At 41.4% G+C, this 21,830-nt stretch overlaps 1 protein-coding gene and 2 long non-coding RNA genes across 22 annotated transcripts in view; 1 reads left to right on the top strand and 2 right to left on the bottom strand.

Moving 5' to 3' along the window:
- Rngtt (RNA guanylyltransferase and 5'-phosphatase) overlaps nt 1-21,830 on the bottom strand; it is a 213,557-nt gene that overhangs the window by 37,773 nt on the left and 153,954 nt on the right.
- Nucleotides 255-13,222, bottom strand: LOC148005731 (uncharacterized). Its single transcript, XR_015620783.1, has 2 exons — nt 9,984-13,222; nt 255-2,697 (listed from the first exon to the last, which is right to left on the bottom strand). It is a non-coding gene; the product is annotated as an uncharacterized LOC148005731 (long non-coding RNA).
- Nucleotides 3,114-9,908, top strand: LOC148005732 (uncharacterized). The gene is made up of 2 exons (XR_015620780.1): nt 3,114-3,344; nt 8,287-9,908. It is a non-coding gene; the product is annotated as an uncharacterized LOC148005732 (long non-coding RNA).

The raw sequence follows: 21,830 nt of genomic DNA, 5'->3' as shown, positions 1-21,830 counted from the left end.
CTAGGAGATGCAGTGACTCTTTTAACCTCCGTAGGCACGTGTTCATATGTGGGTTGGAACAGGCACACACTCACACATACATGGAAGTGAAACAACAGTGCAACAGAAACTAAGCCTGGTGGCAAACACTTCTACCTGCTGAGCCGGCTTGCTAGCTCTATACTATTTCTAAAGACAACTGCATTGCCTCCCACTCCACACCGAGTCTTGGGATTAAACCAGTGTAAGCATCCTATACAAGTACTACACACTCGAAAATCAGTTTTTTTTTTCTTTTTTTGGTTCTTTTTTTTTCGGAGCTGGGGACCGAACCCAGGGTCTTGCGCTTCCTAGGTAAGCGCTCTACCACTGAGCTAAATCCCCAGCCCGAAAATCAGTTTTAAAAATAATTCCCTAAAGAAATTGTGAATGTAATCAGAATGGAAAATTTGACCATTACTAGGGAAAAATACATGAATCTTGCCACCATCACTATAGCCAAGGCTGATGAAGCTTCTACCTCAGTCCCCAAACTGCTGGGATTACAGGATATATTTGTGGTATTTTGAATGAGAAGTGTCCCTCTCCAAGTTCATGTATCTGAACACTTGGCTTGAGAAGGTTTAGGGTTATGTCCTTGCTGTAGGAAAAGCACTAGGAACAGGCTTTGGGAGTTTACGACTTTGCTACATTTCTAGTTTGCTCTCTCTGCTCTGAGTTTAGGGGTGGGGATGTAATTGCTCAGCTTCTTGCTCCAGAAGCCCATACCATGCCCACCATATGGACTGACATATATTTATTCATATATTCTCCCCCCAATACTGTAAATCTAAATAAACTCTTCCCTTGGTAAGCTGTCTTCATCATGGTATTTTATCACAGCAACAGACAAGTGACTATTACCACCCTACTACCCCTAAGGAACAGGAATGAAGAGTGTGTGAAACTAAAGGAGAGAAAAGAAGATATAAACAAGAGGAAAGATGAAAAACTCACTTCAGAACCTGGAGAATAAAGTCAGCAACATAGTTAAGAAAATCAACACGAAAATTGAGATTTGGGGTTAAAAATAAATAGAATTGCTAGAAATAAAATACTCAATGAATCAAACAAACAAAAACCAAAGGGAAGATCACCAATAGACTAGGCCAAAAGAGAGAGTATGCCAATCAAGAACAGAGGACAAAGAAATGCTATATTCAAACATCCATAAGGAAAAAAAAATGAGGGCCACTGAGAAAGTTCAGTAAATAAAGGCACTTGCCATGAAGCCTGACGACTTGAATCGATCCCTGGGACCACTGTGATGGAAAAACACTGACTCCTTCAAATTGTCCTCTTCCCCCTATACAAGCATACCAAAAGTCACAATCAACTGCGCGCGCGCACACACACACACACACACACACACACACACACACACACACACACACACACTGTGGGGGTGTGAGGGAGGGAGAGAGAAAACGGGATCATTACTTCCAAGAATCAAGAATCCTGGGCTCTCACAGAGGACCAAACCTAGGCATCCATGGGACAAGAGCTAGAGATGGCTCAGCAACTGAGAGCAGTTCCCAGTCTCAGCACCTGCGACAGATGGCTCCCAAGCACCTGTAACTGCAGCTCTAGATGTCAGACCTCTAGCTTCTGCAGGTATCCACACATTTGTTGAATATACATACACATAAATTTAAAAAAATACACCTTTTAAAAAGAATTCATGGTAGAAGAAAGAATAGAGATTAAAATGTAAGGGAAAAAAATCCATTCAATATAGCAAAAATATTTCCCAATTCAGGGGCACCCAAGCATAAGAGACATCTAGAATTTCTTCTAAAAGAAAGACCAGAGAAGAACCTATCCACAACACATTGCACTCAAGATGCCAAAACTACAAAACCCAGAAACAGTATTTAAAAGCTGAGAGATACAGCTGGAAAGATGGCTCGACAGTTAGGAGTGTGTACTATTCTTACCAAGAACCTGAATTCAGTTTCAAGAATCTCTATCAGGTGGTTCACAACTCCCAAAACTCCTGGTCCAGGGGGATCCAATACCTCTGGTCTCCAAGGGTACCAGCACTCATGTGCACTTATGTACTGACGCATACATACATGTAATTTTGAAAATTAAAATAAACTCTAAAGATTAATTTTGCTTAAAAAAGTAACTAAATAAATTAATTATAAAGATGAACAGAAAAAAAGCTTACAGAGATTAAATATATACAGACATCTTTTGTTCAGCTAAATATGTGTTTTAAGCTCCAGCCACCTGAGTAAAATGATTTTATTGATTTTATTAATGTGTGAAGTTACCCCAGCCACTTGGCAGTGAGAGCAGGACTGCTAAGTCTGAAGTCAGCCAGGGATACATGGGATCCAGGCTGCCTGAGTTGCAAACAAAGACTCTAGTTCAGCTAGTTCTAGGGCAGCTACACACTTACACATAAATGCAAATTAAAATCTTTCTACAGATTAGCTAAGTTGGTAAAGTTCTTCCTACACAACCAAAAGTGAGTCAGTAAAATAAAAGTAACTTGAAGGAGTTCATAATGGAGAGATAGATGGCACAGTATTAAAAGCACTTGTTTTTACAGAGAACCCAGGCTGCATTCCCAGCACGAACGCAGTGGCTCAAAGCCATCTGTAACTCCAGTTCCAAGGGATCTGAGCCCCCCTCTAGATATGTGAGCATCAGGCATGTATGTGGTATATACTGAAAAGAAAATTATATAAATTCTAGGTTTAAAAATATAAAAATTAAAAAAATAAACCCCAAAAGGCCACAGACCCAGGGCTAAGCCCTGCAGCCAAGACTAGCAGGCCATAAAGATAAAGGAGCACAGGAAACACTGTTCAGGCAGGACTGAAAAGCCATAAAAAAAGGAATGCAGGAACCAGCCTGAGTTAATGAGACTGATTCATGGGACGTCTGGCAGGAAGACATCTCCCCCCAGCTCACTCAGGGCCATATTTCAACTAGGTGTCCTCCGGCCCCTGATAAGCCCCTGACTTCTAGCACGTACTCTTTCTGCTTTGTTCTCACTGCTATGTTTGAATGAGCCAATTGTATGTAACCACGCCAAAACCCCCTAGCCTTCTCTATATAACCCTCTGACTTTTGAGTTTCGGGGTCGACACCTCTGTCTCCTGCGTGGGATATGTGTCGGCCCGGAGATCTCTGTAATAGGTCTCCGTAATAAACCTCGCCTTTGCTTATTACATCCAAAATGGTCTCTCTGTGTCTGGGGTCCGCGATTTCCCAAGACTTGAGTAAGGGTCTCTCTGCGTGGGATCTTTCATATTTATGGGGGCTCGTCCGGGATCTGCGCGACTACCCCAGACTCCGAAGACCCCTTGGAGGTGAGTTGGATGTTTGTCTGAGTGTTTCTGTGTGAGCGGCGCCGCAATTGTCAGTCTGTGTCTGTCTCTGTTTTGGTTCCGCCGTGTGTGTATATATGTGTGTCTTAGTACTGGTCAGTGTTAAGAGGGCAGATGGGTATTCCTGCCCTGTGGTAAGAGGGCAGATGTGTGTTCCTGCCTTGTGCTGAGAGGGTGGATGTGTATTCCTGCCCTGTGCTAGGAGGGTGGATGTGTGTTCCTGCCCTGTTCTAGGAGAGTGGATGTGTATCCCCACTCAGTGCAGCTGCCTTTGTGGTTCGTGAGGACCCTCTGGCTGCGGAAGGGGGGACGCCCCGGGCCCGCAAGGCTGCAGCCCCTGGAAGACGTTCCACGGGCGGAGAACAGTCGGGAGAGCCCGGCTATGGACAGTCAGGAGGACCTGACTCTGGTTTTCTGGAACAAAGGAGATGGAATGCTCCTTTTACCTAGGCGGGAGTGGACGAGGAATCCCACTCCGTCAGAGGTCGAGTTCGGCTGCCTATTTAAATATAGGCACGGACAAGTGTGCTTAGTCGTTAGGACAAGAGGACACTCTGGAATCCTGTTGGGAGGTGGAATCAGATGGTCCATCTCATCCCAAAAGCAGCTAAGGTTAAGCTGCAGTTTGGGCCACGTACTGAAGGTACCAGGCATCTGTGAAAGTTGGTTATAAGATGCTTTGTCTTGATATTGTTTGTCTGGCTTGTTTTCTGTGGTATTGTCGAGTGTCTTTTTGGCTTTTGTTTCGTTTTTGAATTTTGGACTGACGACTGTGTTTGAATTTGGACTGACGACTGTGTTTAAAATCTTGGACTGATGACTGTGTTTGAAATCATGAAACTGTTTGCTTTGTTCGTCATAGAGTTTTACTTGGTCCTCTTGGTGCTTAAGTTAAGAGTTAAAAATAATTTGCTTGAGAAAAATTGTTTTCTGCCAAGGAGTTTTGTCTTTCTCTCCTGAGCCTCCTCCCCAAGGAGAGAGGCCCCTCCCTTTACTCCCCTTGATCAGCCTAGCTGCTGTTAACAGTTGTGTAAACAGACATTAACAAAAACCTTTAGGACAAAACTGCTCGTAAATAAAAAAGTTCCCCAGATTAGGCCTCCGGTATGAAACAAGTATAGTGAGTAGAAAACTTAATTTTATGGACCCCGCTCTAGTGGCGGTGTGTTGGTTGATAGCCAACGTTAAGTTTTTAAAACATAGTGTTTTATCTGTGCTTGTGCTTGAAACACACAGTAGGGGGGAGCGAAATTAGCTGCGGAGCTGCTGCAGCGAGCATGGGGACTTCTCAAGTCTCTCCCAATTTTTCTGGCTCTTCAGGAGCTGTTTAAAAGAAAAAGGCTTAAGGTAAAAAGAAACACTATAAAAAGATTTCTTAGTGAATTACTACACCTTGGTTTGCGATCTCTGGGAATCTCATGGTGGACAGCTGAGATAAGCTGGAAAAGGATTTAAATTTTGCTTAGAAACAAAGAATCTTAAAGGTGGAGTTTCAGCCGGTATGACACTTAGTGCATAGCTGCCTAAAAGATCAGAAATGCTGTCAACAGGCTATAAAAAAGGGACAGGCTGTGTTAGAAATGCTACAGGAAGAATGATCTAAAAAGGCTGAGAGTGAGGTGGGGGAGGACTCTAAGGAAAACAAGAACAAGAAAGGAATTTCTGCTTTTAGTGACCAGACCTTCAACTCTTGCTCACAGAAAGAGGGTGCTCATTAAGAGAAGTTCTTTAAGGAGCCTGCCTTATCTGCTGGCCCTATTCCAAGAGAGGAGCCAGTCTCCAGCATTAAATTACTTTTCTCACTGGTCATCATTAGCATGGAGAATGCCTTTGATCCTATCCCCACAGCAGCCAGTTCCTGCCCCTGTGGTAGAAATGTCCCAGGTTGGGGGGCAGAGAAGCCCCTAAAATAGTTTCAAAGAATCTACAACAAACTGTAAAGAACTTTGTTTTGTTTTGCCAGTTTGAATTTAGAATTCAGGCTTTGGCTGTGGCCGAGGTCAGGATTAATGTTTTCGTTTCCATGGGCCCTTAGCCCACTGAGACAGTTTGGTAAAGGACTACTACTACAGTCCTGATATTCAGAGACATGGAGAGAGCTATAGTTTTTTTTTATTAAAGGTTGGTACTATAGTATTAACAATCTCTTTATTAGATATAAGAGACAAGAAGCCCCAGGTGAACTGGTTACAATTCTTTTGTCAGCTGCTTAGTATCTAACACCCAGGTTCTAATCGTCTCTCCACCCTTTTGTTATTAGTTGTTACTGGAAGCCTAGTGCCATTTAGAGGATGGGTCTCTTGAGCGATAAAGCCACTGAGCTGACACTAAAGGAAGGTACTCCTTAAGGGAAAATCTAAGTCCAGAGAGACAACCTGTAACAGATAGACTGCCCCTCTGCTCACTTCTCTGTTTCACAGACACAAGGTCTTTTTGTCCCAAGAAAGCCTCCTGGCTTAGCTGTGTGACTAAATGCTATTTGCCCTCTTCAGTGGACCTCTATTCTCAAGATTCTCTTGTTTTCTCACCATCCCATTTGAGATGCTTGTTAGTAACTGTTACAGGTCTTCTTTACCACCGAGGAAAGACAGAATCCTACTAGAGGCTAGAAAAAGTGTTCCAGAGATGGATGGAAGGCCCTCACTTCTGCCTGTTGACTTCAAAACACCTAAAGGTAGGGAGTGCCAGGTCTGCCGCCAGGCTCCAAGGGTGGGTCTCTGAGGGGCTAAAAAATGCCCCACCAATCTGGCTAAGATAAAGAAAGGATATGAAGAAAAAGTTACAAAAATTTAAAGGGTTAAGTTAAGTTGCTGAGAGTTAATATAAGTTACAGAGAAAATAAGGTTAAAAAAGAAAGAGATAAAAAGAACAGAAAACTAGAGAAGAAAAGAGACAAAAAGAAGAGGAAGTTAGAGAGCTAAAGAGAGATAAAAGACGAGAGAGGAACATATACTGGCCACAGTAGTTAGGGAACCTAGGAAGATAGTACCTGGCAACAGAAGAGAATTCCTGACTAAAGATCAGTGTGCCTAATACGAAGAAAAAGGATATTGGGTCAGGGACTGCCCCAGAAAGAACAAGAGGGGACACTGGAGAGCCTCTTGGTGCTGGCTATACACAGAGATAGAAGGGAAGCCCGCCCAGTTGTTTTGTGGATACAGGGACCCAATGCTCTGTGCTCCTATGCCCCCCTGTGGGCCAATATCCAAAGACCTTGAGTGCAAGGAGCTACTGACAACGAACAATACTTATGGACTGCCCGAAGAACAGTGGACCTTGGCGTGGGCCGGGTAACCCACTAGTTCATAGTCATCCCTGACTGCCCCCATCCCTTGCTCATGAGAAAATTGCTCTCCAAATTGGCTTGCGTGGGCTGAAATGGCTGGATGAGGCCATGTGTATACATATCTATAGACTGTGTATGTGGAGCTTAAGACCTGTCTCAGTATACCAGTAACTGATGCTGGGAGTTGAATGGCTTAGTGCTTTTCTGCCTGAAACACACCGTTCCTGCCAGCCGGGCACTAACAATTATCACCCAATCCAGGACTTAAACTGTGATAGAGTGGCTGATAGAGTGTCCAAAGATGGGACCACTGGTCAGCTGCCATGGACTAGATTCTCCACCGGTTGGGGACAATCTGGTCACCTTGCTGCCCAATCCGGACCTGGAGCCACCACAGCACGAGTGTCAAACACTGACAGAAGCACATGGGTGGAGGAAAGACCTGTGCGACTGGCTGATTGACCCCTGCTGAAAGCCGAGGACCTTGTCCACAGACGGGAACAGTTCTCTTCATGACTAAAGGTCAGAGACAAGTGGGTGCTGCCATGGTGGACAACACAATGTCATCTGGGATGGCTGAACCTCTACCCCCCAGCACATCAGCGCCACAGATGTCTTTGCCATCTCTTAGATGCCCTGATGAAGCCAACAACTGTGAGTACTATTCATTGCTCAAGATATCGGGAGGGAAGAGATTCAGTGACATGGGACAGTAACAAAACAGATAAAGTGGCTCGGAAAATGGCTATACAGAAGCCTATCCTGGTTACAGGCCTACAAGAAACAGCCACTGGGAACTGGGATTAGACTAAGAGATGGCCCCACTTAGAATGTACAACAGAAGAAAAGGCCCAAGTTGCTTAAAAGATAAAAGGACAATGACACACTTGAGGGGAAAGCTATACCCCCCAAAGAACAAACAAAAGACTCACTTTGCCAAATTAAAAAATGGACTCATTTAAGAGATAAGAAGTTTGTCCAAATAGTTAAAATATATGTAATAGACTTTAAGATTTTAGCCAAGAGAGACAGTAAAAAATATAAGATACGTCAGTAAACAAATGCTTAACAAACAAACAAGACAAAGAGACCTAGAGAGTTTAATAAAAAGTCAAAGTGAACTTCACTGAGATAAAACCAGAAAAATATAATCACAAGTATCTCCTAGTGCTTGTAGATACTTTTTCAGGAATAGATAGAAGCTTTCCTCACCAAACGAGAGACGGCCTCTACAATCATCAAGAAGATACTGAAAGAAATCTTCCCCAGGTCTGGAATGCCCAAGGTAATCTGGTCAGACAACGGTCCTACTTTCGTTGCCAAGGTAAGCCAGGGTGTGGCCAAGTATTTAGAGGTCGATTAAAAATTACATTGTATTTACAGACCTCAAAGCTCAATTCAGGTAGAGTAAATAAATAGAACTCTAAAAGAGACCCTGACCAAATTGACCATGGAGACTGGCACAGACTGGGTGACACTCCTTCCCTCTTGCTCTCTTCAGAGCAAGAAATACCCCTTCCAGATTCAGCCTTACCCCCTTTAAGATCTTATATGGGGCCTCAGCTCCCCTGACTGTATTAGATGATGTTACTGAACCAACATGTCATAGTGCCATAGTAATAATGATTTGTGTGCCAGGCTAAAAGACCTACAGGTGATACAGAAAGAAATCTGCTCACAGCTGACAGCAGCCTATGCCCCGGAGACCCCTGAGACATCCCATCAGTTCCAGGTCGGAAACAGCTACACTGAGCCCAGACACTCGAGCCTCGCTGGAAAGGACCGTACCTGGTGCTGCTGACCACCCTGACAGCCGTCAATTCTCAGCCCTCACCAGCCGTGTACTAGCTGTTAGGGCTGAGAGCTGGGACCTAGAGAGAAATTCAGTCATGTTTGTCCTGGGTTCCATCGAGATAGGTGTGGGGATAGGCTTGATTTCTATTACAAATAATGTAACATTACATATGTTAGTACTCCTAACACTTCTTGGGACTGTGCCTCAGGGATCACAACCTATATAAGTTTAGAAGTTCTGAAAGACAGTCATGACCTTGGTATATAGGTTCAGATAGTGTCCAGATTGGAATCCTGATGCTAAAGACTTAGTAAGAGAAAAAAAAAGGAGTTGAGAATTACTTAGGGCTAGGGCTATCTAGGTGCTACAAGGGCAGCACAAGGACATCTGCTGTTGCCCTACAATACAAGGCTTATAGAGAATTCAGAACTGCCATTGACTCAGATATAAAAAGAGTAAAAGACTTTTTAGCTGACCTCCAAGAATACCTAACTTCCCTCTCAGAGGTAGTCCTTCAAAATAAGAAAAGATTAGACCTGATATTCCTTAAAGAAGGAGTCTGTGTGCTATACTGAAAGAAAAATGTTGCTTCTATACAGACCATTCAGGAGTAATTAAAGACTCCATAAATAAACTTAAAAAAAGGTTAGACAAAAGACAGACAGACAGAAAAACACATCAGAGATAGTTCGAGAGCTAGTTTAGTAGATCTCCCTGGATGACTACCCTACTCTCTGCTACAGCTGGGCCATTATTAATAATTTTCTTGGTTTTAGTTTTTGGCTCCTGCGTGACAAACAGGTTAATTGCTTTTGTTAAAAATTGAGTGGGTGCTATGCGGTTGATGGTTGTGAGACAACAGTACCAGTCAGTTAGGACAACTGGTGAGACCAAATAAGACTTGATATCAAAATTCTAAGATTAGAATTATTTAATAGGAGAAGACGGGAATGAAAAGAAAATTATATAAATTCTAGGTTTAAAAATATAAAAATTAAAAAAATAAACCCCAAAAGGCCACAGACCCAGGGCTAAGCCCTGCAGCCAAGACTAGCAGGCCATAAAGATAAAGGAGCACAGGAAACACTGTTCAGGCAGGACTGAAAAGCCATAAAAAAAGGAATGCAGGAACCAGCCTGAGTTAATGAGACTGATTCATGGGACGTCTGGCAGGAAGACATCTCCCCCCAGCTCACTCAGGGCCATATTTCAACTAGGTGTCCTCCGGCCCCTGATAAGCCCCTGACTTCTAGCACGTACTCTTTCTGCTTTGTTCTCACTGCTATGTTTGAATGAGCCAATTGTATGTAACCACGCCAAAACCCCCTAGCCTTCTCTATATAACCCTCTGACTTTTGAGTTTCGGGGTCGACACCTCTGTCTCCTGCGTGGGATATGTGTCGGCCCGGAGATCTCTGTAATAGGTCTCCGTAATAAACCTCGCCTTTGCTTATTACATCCAAAATGGTCTCTCTGTGTCTGGGGTCCGCGATTTCCCAAGACTTGAGTAAGGGTCTCTCTGCGTGGGATCTTTCAATACATACACACACACACACACATACATACATACATACACACACACACACATACATGAAAGGCAAAACATTCATACACCAAAATTATAAGTTAAATGTTCTTTAATGTAGAATATAAAAAAGGCTACTATAAACTAAGATTTATTCAATCTTGAAAAAACACTAGTACAGCCAAAGTGTACAGTGTTTATATAGTCTAAGCAGTGCCATAGCCCAGACCAGCAGGAACCCCTGACTCTGAAGCACTTAAGAAGGAGCTCCTACTGTGCCTCATGGGTATGATTCTCCTGAGAGCCTCCGTCAGTCTGTCTGTCTATGGCACTGGAGCCTGAACACTCCTCAGAATATTAATCATGCTATCATTTTATGGCATGAGTATCTAATAAATATCTTATTAAAAAGACAGTCCATTTCAGTGTCACTCCTGAGCCCCAAACCTTTTAACACTGCCCTTCCAAACCAATTTTATTCCTGCAAACTCCAATCATACATCATACTCTTTATATGTTCATCAACTTTTTATTGATGATGATGATGTGAGTGTGATGAGGGACACACACACACACACACACACACACTTGTACTGTGGTGCACATATAGAGATCAGAAGACAACTTTGTGGATTTAATTCTCTCCTACTTTTATTTGGGTTGCGGGGTTTGAACTCAGGTTGTCCAATGTGTATGGCAAGCACTTTTATCTACAGAACCGTCCTTCCCAGCGGGTTTTTTTTTCAGCTTTTACATTGTATTTTGACTGTAACCTTTAAAAATGTTTGGATACGGTGTTACTCACAGGAGCCAGGCACAGTGAAGCACCTTTCACCCCAGCATTTAAACGGCAGAGCAGGAAAATTATGAGTTTAAGTCCAGCTTAAGCTATGTACCAAGTTCAAGTCCAACCTGAGAAACATTGTAAGACGATGCCACAAAACAAAATTACCACCAATAACAATAATATTTCTCACAAAATCTTAGAGGGGAAAAAAAGACTTACAATCACCCATCTGTATTCTCCCCTAAACTGCAACCTTCTCGCTTCAGTGTGTGTACTACTGCGCTGACTCAGGACTGTCTGTCCTATTGGCTCGCTGGGCACCGCTATGCATGTCATTCATTTCTCACACAATTCACCCTTCATCTGCACCTCCTATTTCCCTGCAGAAACATTTGTTCCTACTCAACTACTACTTCATGCACCAAATAAAGGTTCTGCACTTTTTACAATGCCACACCCTCTCCTCTCACAGGAGAAACCCAGGGAAAGAGCCATAGACACGTGATCACAGCCCACAACCCATACAATCAGTAAAGCAAAAACAGCTCTTGCTTCTCTGTGGCTCCATCTCCAACTGCCCCAGTTCAAAGTTCTTCCTCAGCGTCTGACATTTTACAGCCAGTTCTAAGCCTTAACACACCTCATCTCAGACGGTACAGTTGATGACTGTCATGGAAATCCATGTCCCCCGTAGCTGCCAAGTCAAGAACAAGCTAAGTATCTTATTAACTTTCCTATGCCATCCCCAACAGTTTGTTTGATCAGCAGCTAAGGTTTGAGGCATACAAGTTATCAGAGAACATACATGAAGTTATAAGAAGAAAGATTGTAACACATCATTATCTAAAGTAGTTAGGGAAATAAAAGGACAATGGCAGGAGAACTTCTGACAGAACGTCCTATTTGCTAGACTGCTGATTATTAAAGTAAACAAAAACTAATGCAAAGTCAATACATGAAATGTTCAGAAATCCATAAATATAAGATTGATGCTATCTATGCTAGGGTGTGCCAGGCCTAAAACAGAGTATGAAGGAGTGACGGTTCTGAGCAGGAAAGGCAACAGTGATCTATAATGGTGCACGGGGAAGAGATGGTGTTGACTGCTGTGGCAGGCAGAGCTAACTGTCAAGAAGCCTGAGCTCACATGATGTGAATCCAAAGAAGGTAATCTGAGACTCCAAAGAAAGTAGAATTCCAAAGAATAAACAAAACTGGCTTTATTTGTTTCTTCCCAATCTTCCATGCTTTTACTGATTTGTTAAATTTTTCAGTCAAGCCAGTGAAAATATTTGAAAACTACTGAATTTTACTTAAAATTTCAGCTACGATGGAGAAAGGTAACTTCTAAATATTCCTGAGGCTGAAGACAACAGCTGGACAGGTCATCAGCAACAGTGCAGCCCTTACAAGACTACTTCCATTCCTGATGCAGCCCGCCCCATCACTCGGGACAGCTCGTCTCCATTGGTAGCATCTGATGATCACATACCATGTGCACGCTGCTTCACTTCATTCATCCTTTCGCTAAGCCATCGTCACTATGGGAACAGTAGTGCTTACAGCCTTCTGCAGCATCCTATTACCCTGTGCTATGCAACCAACCCACTCCTTCTGAAACTTAAACATCTGTTCCTTCTCCCCGCAATTCTGCTAGACTTCACTTTGCAGCTAAAACCAATAGTGAATCATCAAACTAACTCCAAGAAACACTGATGAGAAACATTAAAACGTTTTAATTCCAACTATGCTCACACTCAACTTACAGCTAAAATATGAAACTGTTTCACTGTACCGAGCATGATTGCCATACGTGGCTAAAAAAAATCTGCAAATGAGATTAACTTCTCTTTTATGAAGTAATTAGCACTCAGATACACAGGGTATTTGTTTATACATTTGATTTCCTACCAGCTGGTTTTCAAAAAAAATGAAATGGACTTCTAAACTGTTAAAACCTATGATAGCTTTAACCCAAACTTCTTGGACATTAAAAAATAATTAAGGGTGTTGGAAACAGGAAACTGCAAGGGCCAGCTTCTGTTTCGACAACACAGCACTGATGTGGATCATCAGGGATGAGTCAGTTAAAAATGGCTGAGACTGGATTTGGGGGTCTATGAGTCAGCATAAAATGGGTGATACCCGATGTCCAGGGAACCCCAGAGTAAACAGTGATGTAATGTTATGTAACTATTTTTGGCAAAGTGCCACTTTTGTGTGATTCTTTATAAATGTGGCTTGAGGTTGGAGGGTACAGACCTTTTCTGCTTTTGCCAGCCTTCTTGTCTGTGTTTGTCTGCAGGCCTGTGTGTGTGTGCCTATGTCTGCCTGTGTTGATGGCAATGTGTGCCTGAGTGACTGCCAATGACTGCCTGATAGCCAGCCTATACGCTGGTAAATAAAGTGGGTCTTATTTGCTCTCTGTACCTCACAGAATCTTCAACCTCCAAATGTTCTGTGACCCTCCTCCTTTCCTGGCACTGGAACACAGATCTCATCCATAGCTAACACTATGAGCAGGATACAACTGCAGTGCAAAACATTACACCCCCACCCCAATCCCACCCCCAAACAAACAAACACCCAACAAAACCCACGAATTGAACTAGATTCCTTCAACACTGGGAGAAGAGCAAAGCAACTGCTGAGAAAGTAAGCTGACTATTTTGACTGAAAGCTCTGAAAGCTTGACTTTGAGATGACTCTGATGACTTTGAGAGTTCCAAGCTGAGAAAGAAACTGAGAACTGAGTATACGAGGTTAGAGGTGATCTCACTCAGACCTTTATCAAGAGAAACAACACAAGACCTCAGGAGCGAGCGAGCACACACACACACACACACACACACACACACACACACACACACACACACACACACACACACACACACACAGTGGTGCCAGGCTCTCCTCCACAGGTCACTTGTTAAATTGAGGGTGTTAAAACAATAACCCTCAATGCTCAGAGCTACAGAGTACTCTCCCATGACCTAGTCCTTGGCAGGGCTACCACAGGTGGGACTCCCAGCACTCTCCAAACATAAACAAGTGTTTTGGACCTCAACAAGTAGGGATCCTTAGCTAAGAATATCCTAGGGGTAGGGTCGCTATCTCCAGTGAGGAAGGGGCCTGAGAACACTGGAGATTTCTTGTTGAGCTCATTAGTCATTGGTCCCACACCCCACACCCCAATATGCAAAGGTACTGCCCCTGTTGATGTTGGAGCTGACTGTACTTTCAAGTCAACTGGAACCCGAATGCTTTCCTGGCCAGTGGCATACACAGATGGTCATCATGACCATACCATCAAGGCCAAGCCACTGACTCCAACCTTGGACACTGCTCACTTGGAGCTTTGGCCATTTGGCCTGAAGCCATGTCCAATGTTATGTTCTATTATAGCTCAATACATCCTAGCGGTGCACATTGTGAGGGCTGGCAATCCTGCAAGCAATCACTAGGAAGTTCAAACTTTTGAATAAGGACTCTGAAGACAGTGGGGAGGGACCACCATCACTGCCTCATACAAGGGCTGTCAACTCTAAGAGTAGTGGTCTTTATGTATCAATACTAAACAATGCCAATCGATACATAGTTCTACAATGTCTAGTACAGAAACCAGATGAAATTTGAAAAGTGACTGTAGATTAAACAGCCGTGGAAATGGTCAGTGGATAAAGTAAATGTCACATAAGCATGAAGACTAGAGTTCAGATTCCCAGAATCCAGGCAAAGGTAGTGGCCGCCTGTAAACACAGCTATTGGAAACTGAGTCAGGGGATCCCCAGGACAAGCTGGCAGCTAGACTAGATGGAATTGGTAAAGTCTAGGTTCAATAAGAGATTCTGCTTCAAAAAGTAAACTCCAGAGTGACAGAAAAATGCCCGAAATCAACTGTGGCTTCCATGTACACCTGCACACACACACATTAGAAGATAATAAAAAAGAAATAAAGACAAAAAGGCACTAATACAGGAGAAAAATAAAGGAATAATTTATTCCTCAGCTACACAGCTAGTTCCAAGTCAGCCTGAGCTGTATGAATACACCGATAATATCACCAAGCCTGATATTCAGTCTACAGGACCTATGTGGTGGAAGAAGAGAAGGATTCTAGAAAGTTATTCTCTGGTCTCTACTTAGTCCCTGTGCTACAACCATGTGCACATGAGTACATACACCCACACATACACAAAATAAATAAAACAAATAAGATAAAAATTTTAGAAAGCAAGCTCTATCTAGGAGAAATATACAACACAATATGCTTTAAAACAGCATGGTTTGGATAAAGAAAGGAAAATACTTCAAAACTATAAAAGAAGACATTGTAATGAGACTCCTCTGACACCTCGGGGATTCACAAGTATTCTCAATGCATGACCTCTCAGCTCTTCCTATTAAGCAAAACTGAATGTAAACACTCGCAGTGACTAAGTGGAACAGATGAGCTTTAGAGCACTGAGCTCCTTTATACATTCTACTTTAAACGCAAGCAAAGCGTAATTCTCTACTTCGACTTTTTTGGTAAAAATCATATGATTTTAGTGAAGTGACAAAAATTACAGAGATCATTTTGGTCTACTATATAAGCAAAACACAGAAGACATCAAGGACTATAAAATGTACTATACATTTAATTCAACATGAACAGAAATTAACTGTTTTAAAAAAGGAAACATTGAATTTGGGCATGGGTGGTACGAATGTGTAACCCCAACACATGGGAGGTGGAGGAGCAGGAGTTCAAAGTCAGCCTCAGCTACACAGCTAGTTCCAAGTCAGCCTGAGCTGCATGAATACAAAATAGATAAACAGTATACATTGAAATAACACCCTATATATTAGCTGGGTGTCTTACGCCATATTACCCAGTCATCCACATATTCCAAATTTGCAAAACTAAAATGCTAAAAGCACCCACATCAGTTTGAGGACTTCTTTGAGTAACATCAAAATTGTCACTATAACACATTTTCATCTGGTAATAATACTAAATAAAGTTACAGTATGCTGTGTGTTATGACAGCAATTAGGAAGTAGATGTAGAAGGATCAGGACATCAAGTCATCCTTAGCTCCTAGAGTCCAAGTCCAGCCTTGAGCTATTAGAGTTTACCTCAAAAAAGCCTTATTAGTATAGTTGCTAGCTTTTATTTAGTTGTTGTTGTTTATGATGATGATGATGATGATGATGATGATGATGATGATGGTGGTGCTTTTACAGACCAGTCACTGTCCCCTCCTGAGCAGCTTTCCCACAGTTCCTCCTCCCCGTCTCCATGGGCATGTTCCCAACTACATCCCCACCCTCCGCAATGCCTTCCCACTCCCTGGGGCCTCAATTCTTTCCAGGGTTAGGAACCTCTTCTCCCACTGAGGCCAGACCTCAGTGTGTAGTATACAGTCCTCTGCTGTATGTGGTGGTGTGCTGGTGGTGGTGTGTTGGATCAGCTAGTGTATGCTGCCTGGTTGGTGGCTCAGTGTCTGAGAGATCTCAGGGGTCCAGGTTAGTTGAGACTGCTGGTCATCCTATGGGGGGTAGCCCTTCTCCTCAGCTTCTTCCAGTCTTTCCCTAATTCAACCACAGGGCTTCAGTCCAATGGTTGGGTGCAAGTATCTGCTTCTGTCTCAGTTTTAGACTCCTGTTTGTAAGCACACCATAGCATCAGTAATAGTTTCAGGCCTTAAGAGTCTCCCCTTGAGATAGATCCTTTCCCTCGGTCACTTCTCCATTTTTTGGTCCTGAAGTTTTTAGACAGAAACAGTTCTGGGTAAGGATTTTTGACTGTGGAATGACAACCCAATCCCTCCACTTGATGTCCTTCCTGTATTTCTAGTGGAGGTGGACTCTGAGTTCCCTTTCCCCAGGGTTAGGCATTTATCTAAGGTCCCTCCCTTTGAGTCCTTAGAGTCTCTCCCAGGTCTCTGGCACACCCCCACGTTGCATATTTCCATTCATTCTGCTGGCCTTCAGGGCTTCTCTCCTGTCCCCTACCAATCCCTAATCATGTCCCACTTTTCCCCTCCCCCTCCCCTCTTCCACCCAGGTCCCTCCCATGATTGTTTTCAGCATCCTCATTTGGGCCCTTAGGCTTGTTAACTTTCTTGAGTTCTATGGATTGTATTCTGTGTATTCTATACTTTTTGGGCTAACATCCCTCCACTTATTACTGAGTACATAGAATGCATGTCCTTTTGGGTCTGCATTTCCTCACTCGGGATATTTTCTAGTTCCATCCATTTGCCTGACAAAACTCAGGATGTCCTAGTTCTTAATAGCTTAGTAGTATTCTACTGTATAAACTTTGGAGTCACTTATATATACTATCATATCATCTGTAAATAGTGATACCTTGATTTCTTCCTTTCCAATTTGTATCCCCTTGATTTCCTTTTATCATCTTATTGCTCTAGCTAGAACTTCATTATATAGAATAGGTAGGGAGAGAGTGGGCAATCTTGTCTTCTCCCTGATTTCAGTGGGATTACTTCAAGTTTCTCTCCACTTAATTTGATATTAGCTGTTGGTTTCGTATATATTGCTTTTATTATGTTTACATATGGAACTTGAATTCCTGCCCTAATACTTTTATCACAGGGGCTGGGGATTTAGCTCAGTGGTAGAGCGCTTACCTAGGAAGCGCAAGGCCCTGGGTTCGGTCCCCAGCTCCGAAAAAAAAAAAAGAACCAAAAAAAAAAAAAAAAACTTTTATCACAAAGGGGTGTTGCATTTTGTCAAATGCTTTTTCAGCATCTAAGGAGATATGATTTTTTTCTCTTTGAGTTTGTTTATATAGTGGATTACATGAATAGATTTTTGTATATTGAACCAACCTTGCATCCCTTGGTTGAACCCTACTTGATCATAGTGAATGGTGGTTTTGATGTGTTCTTGGATTTGTTTTCTGAGAATTTTATTGAGTATTTTTACATCTATATTCATAAGCAAAATTGGTGTGCAGTTGTTCTTTGTTGGGTCTTTGTGTGGTTTAGGTATCACAGTAACTATGGCTTCATAGAATGAATTAGAAAGGGTTTCTATTTCTGTTTCTACTTTATGGAATAGTTTGAGAAGAGTTGGTATTAGCTCTTTAAAGGTCTGGTATAATTCTGCATTGAAGCCATCTGGCCCTGGGTGGTTTTTTTGTTTTGTTTTTGTTTGTTTGTTTGTGTGGGGGGTGTTGAGAGGTTTTTAATGACTTCTTCTATTTCCTTAGGGGATATGGACCTCTTTAGATAGTTTACCTGCCTTTGATTTAACTTTGGTACATGGTATCTGTCTAGAAAATCCATTTCATCCAGATTTTCCAGTTTTGTTGAGTATAGGTTTTTATAGTAGGATCTGATGGTTTTTTTTTTTTTTTTAAATTTCCTCAGTTTCTGTTGTTATGTCTCCCTTTTCATTTCTGATTTTGAAATTTGGATGTATCCCTGTGCCCTTTATTTAGTTTGGCTAAGTCTAATCTAAATTTTCTCTATCTTGTTGATTTTTGCAAAGAACCAGCTTTTGGTTTTGTTGATTCTTTGTATTGTTTTCTTTGTTTGGTTGATTTCAGCTCTGAGTTTGACAATTTTCTGCTGTCTCCTCTTGGGTATGTTTGCTCCTTTTTGTTCTAGGGTTTTCAAGTGTGCTGTTAAGTTGTTAGTATAGGATCTCTCCAATTTCTTTAAGAGGGCACTTAGTGCTATAAATTTTCCTCTTAGCACTGCTTTAATTGTGTCCCATAAGTTTGGATATGCTTTATCATCCTTTTCATTGAAATCTAGAAGTCTTTAATTTCCTTTCTTATTTCTTCCCTGACAAAGTTATCATTGAGAAGACAGTTATTCAGTTTCCATGGGTATGTGGGTTTTCTGTTGTTTTTGCTGTTATTAGTTCATGGTGATCTGATAGGATACACAGAATTATTTCAATCTTTTTTATTTGTTAAGGCTTGTTTTATGATCGATTATATGGTCAATTTTGGAGAAAGTACCACGAAACACTGAGAAGGTGTATTCTTTTGTTTAGGATTTTGCATATATCTGTTAAATCCATTTGGTTATAAGCTCTATTAGTTTCACTGTGTCTTTGTTTAGTTTCTGTTTCAATGACCTATCCAGTGAGAGTGGGGTGTTGAAGTCTCCCACTATTATTGTCTGGGGTTCACTGTGTGCTTTGAGCTTTAGTAAAGTTTCTTTTATGAATGTGGGTGCCCTTGCACTTGGGTGTAGATGTTCAGAATTGAGAATTCTTTTGGTGGATGTTTCCTTTGATGAATATGAAGTGTCCTTCCCCATTTTGTTTGATAACTTTTGGTTGAAAGTCTATTTTATTGGATATTAGAATGGCGACTCCAGCTTCTTTCTTGGAACTGTTTGCTGGAAGACTTTTTTCCAGCCTTTAACCCTGAGGTAGTGTCTGTCTTTGTTACCGAGAAGTGTTTCTTGTATGCAGCAAAATGCTGGATCCTGACTGCATATCCAGTCTGTTAGTTATGTCTTTTTACAGGAAATTGAGTCCATTGATATTGAGAGATATTAAAGACAGATGATTGTTAGTTCCTGTTATGCTTGCTAGAGGTGGTATTATGTCTGTATGTGATTCTCTTCTTTTTGGTTTTGTTGTGAGCTGATTAATTTCTTGCTTTTTCTTTGGTGTAGGCTCCTTCCTTGTGTTGGGAGTTTTCCTTCTAGAATCCTCTGTAGGGTTGGATTGGTAAATAGATAATTATTTAAATTTCATTTTGTTGTGGAATATTTTGGGTTCTCCATCTACGATGATTGAGAGTTTTGCTGGGTATAGTCTGGGATGGCATTTGTGTTCTCTTGGAGTCTTTGGTTTTAATCAAAGAAATTATCCTGGTTTTCTTTTTTATATTACAGAGTTATAAAATATAAAGAAAGCAGGCAAGGTTTCTAAAACAGTTATCAGTTATTATAGTTGTAATGTTTCCTAATAAAGTAAGAAATTTATTATTAATCAGAAATATATTCAATTCAAATATTTTACATGTGCTTGCTAAGTTATGAAAAAGTTCCACGTAAACCTCATTAGAAGCCAAGTAATGACTCTTCTTATTTCTCAATATCTCCACTTTCACCAAAATTTATTTAAACCAAATCTCCCTGCTCCCTTTTCTTTTCTATTTTGGAGACAGAGACTCCTGTGTCCCATGCTGGCCTTCAATTAGCCAGGGATGATCTTGAACCTCTGGTTCTCCTGCACTCACCTCTTAAGATTATACAAGATTTGTTATACATCCATTTTATGCAGTGCTAAGAGTTAAACCTAAAATCTTGTGCATGCTAGGCAAATTCTCTTACCAACTGAGCTGTGTCCTCAGCCTCAAAATTGATTTTCCACTGACAACTTCTTTTTTGTTGACTGACAAAAGCCAAAAAAAAATTGTACTCTAAGAAGAATGCCAAGATAACTAAATGAGTTAACACAACGTTTTCCCCATATCTATATACAAAATTGTGGATAAAATGTATATGTGTATGTATATTATGAATATTTTTCTAAAGTTCGAAGATGTAACTAATGGCAGAAAATTTGAATAAACTACTCGTGTGGTTTTGTTTTGTTTTTGTTTTCAATTTTTGAGTCATGTAAAAACACCTACAAGAACTTAAAAGATTTATTTCTTTTTATGGTTGTGCATGTCTGTCTGAGTGTTTGTATGTGCACCATGGGCAAATGCCTAAAGAGCCAGAAGACACCAGATCCCTTGAAATTGGAGCTATAAGCAGTTGTAAGCTGTATGTGGGTCCTCTACAAGAGCAGCAAATGATCTTAACCACTGAGTCATCTCAACAATATACTATTTTGATAGATGAGTGATCAATCATGAAGCTACTTCTTGAGTATGAAGAATTTTTGATTTTGCTATTTAAAAGCTGGTATTCAATGTTAATATAAAATTATAAGTATCTAAATACTGTTGATTTATTTCCAAAGTTAAATTTGTTGCACTTTTCATACTTTATAGCTCATTATGCTTAGCATAGGTTGAGTTTCCTGAACTAAAAATTGTCATGTTTTTAATTATAGGCAATTAATTCTACAATGAAATTTTAAGATATGAAGATAAAAGTTTTGCTATAAGTATAGAAAAACTAATTTCATAAGAATAGACTTATTTAAATATACCTGTTCAAGTTAGGTATCTGTTATTGTGATGGAGCACAGACCAAAAGCAACTTGGGGAGGAATGGTTTTATTTCAGCTTATAGGTTTTTCCCTGGATGTCCATTGTCCAGGGAAGCCAGGGCAGAAGGTGGGAAGTCAGCGGCAGGAACTGAAGCAGATACCATAGAGGAGTACTGCTTATAGATTTGCTCCTTATACTCAGCTACCTTTTTTATATAACCTATAAAACCCAGATTCACCTGCATAGGGATGTTACTAGTCATAATATGGGGCTGGGCCTCTTTTACATGATTAGCATGTGTGACAACAGCCAAATAAGATCAAAGCAATTTCAATAATGTTCTCTCTATTTCACAGGTGACTACTGGTTACATTAACAATAAAAACTAACCGTGTCAGTATCTCTTTATTCCTAGTATAAAATTTGTTTTCTTTTTTGAGGCAGGATCTTTGTACATAGGTCTGGATATCCTGGAACTTGCTATGTAGAACAAGATGGCCTCAAAATCACAGAGACCTGCCTGCCTCTGTCTCCCAAGTGCTGGGATTAAAGGTGTATGTGCTGCCATGACAGCCCTATCTTAGAATATTTACATTCCCTCTGACCTACTTCAAACTTCTGACGATGTTGAAATACCAGTTTTCAACAGCTGTACCATCATTTGTGCCAATGTATGTGATTTGTATTACTTAGACTAAGTTTGCTGCGGCTCTAGGTAGAGAGGAAGAGAATAGTCAGGGCCCTTGTTTACTCCAGGCTAGTTATACTGGACATGTTCTCTCCTGTGCATGGTGCATCAGTACAAGTCTATGACCAAACAGTGAGGAGACTGAGGCAGAATGACGACGAGGACTGCACAGGATGACCAAGATCTGGGGTTCCAGGTCGGTGGCTCCAGGTGGAGCCTGACCTCCATCCCCAGAACCATACACAT

This window comes from Rattus norvegicus, chromosome 5 (genome assembly GCF_021556685.1).
Source record: "Rattus norvegicus strain SHRSP/BbbUtx chromosome 5, alternate assembly SHRSP_T2T, whole genome shotgun sequence".
Lineage (NCBI taxonomy): Eukaryota > Metazoa > Chordata > Mammalia > Rodentia > Muridae > Rattus > Rattus norvegicus.
Note: the sequence above shows the minus strand (reverse complement) of the source record. Positions and strands in the feature narration are given on the sequence as shown.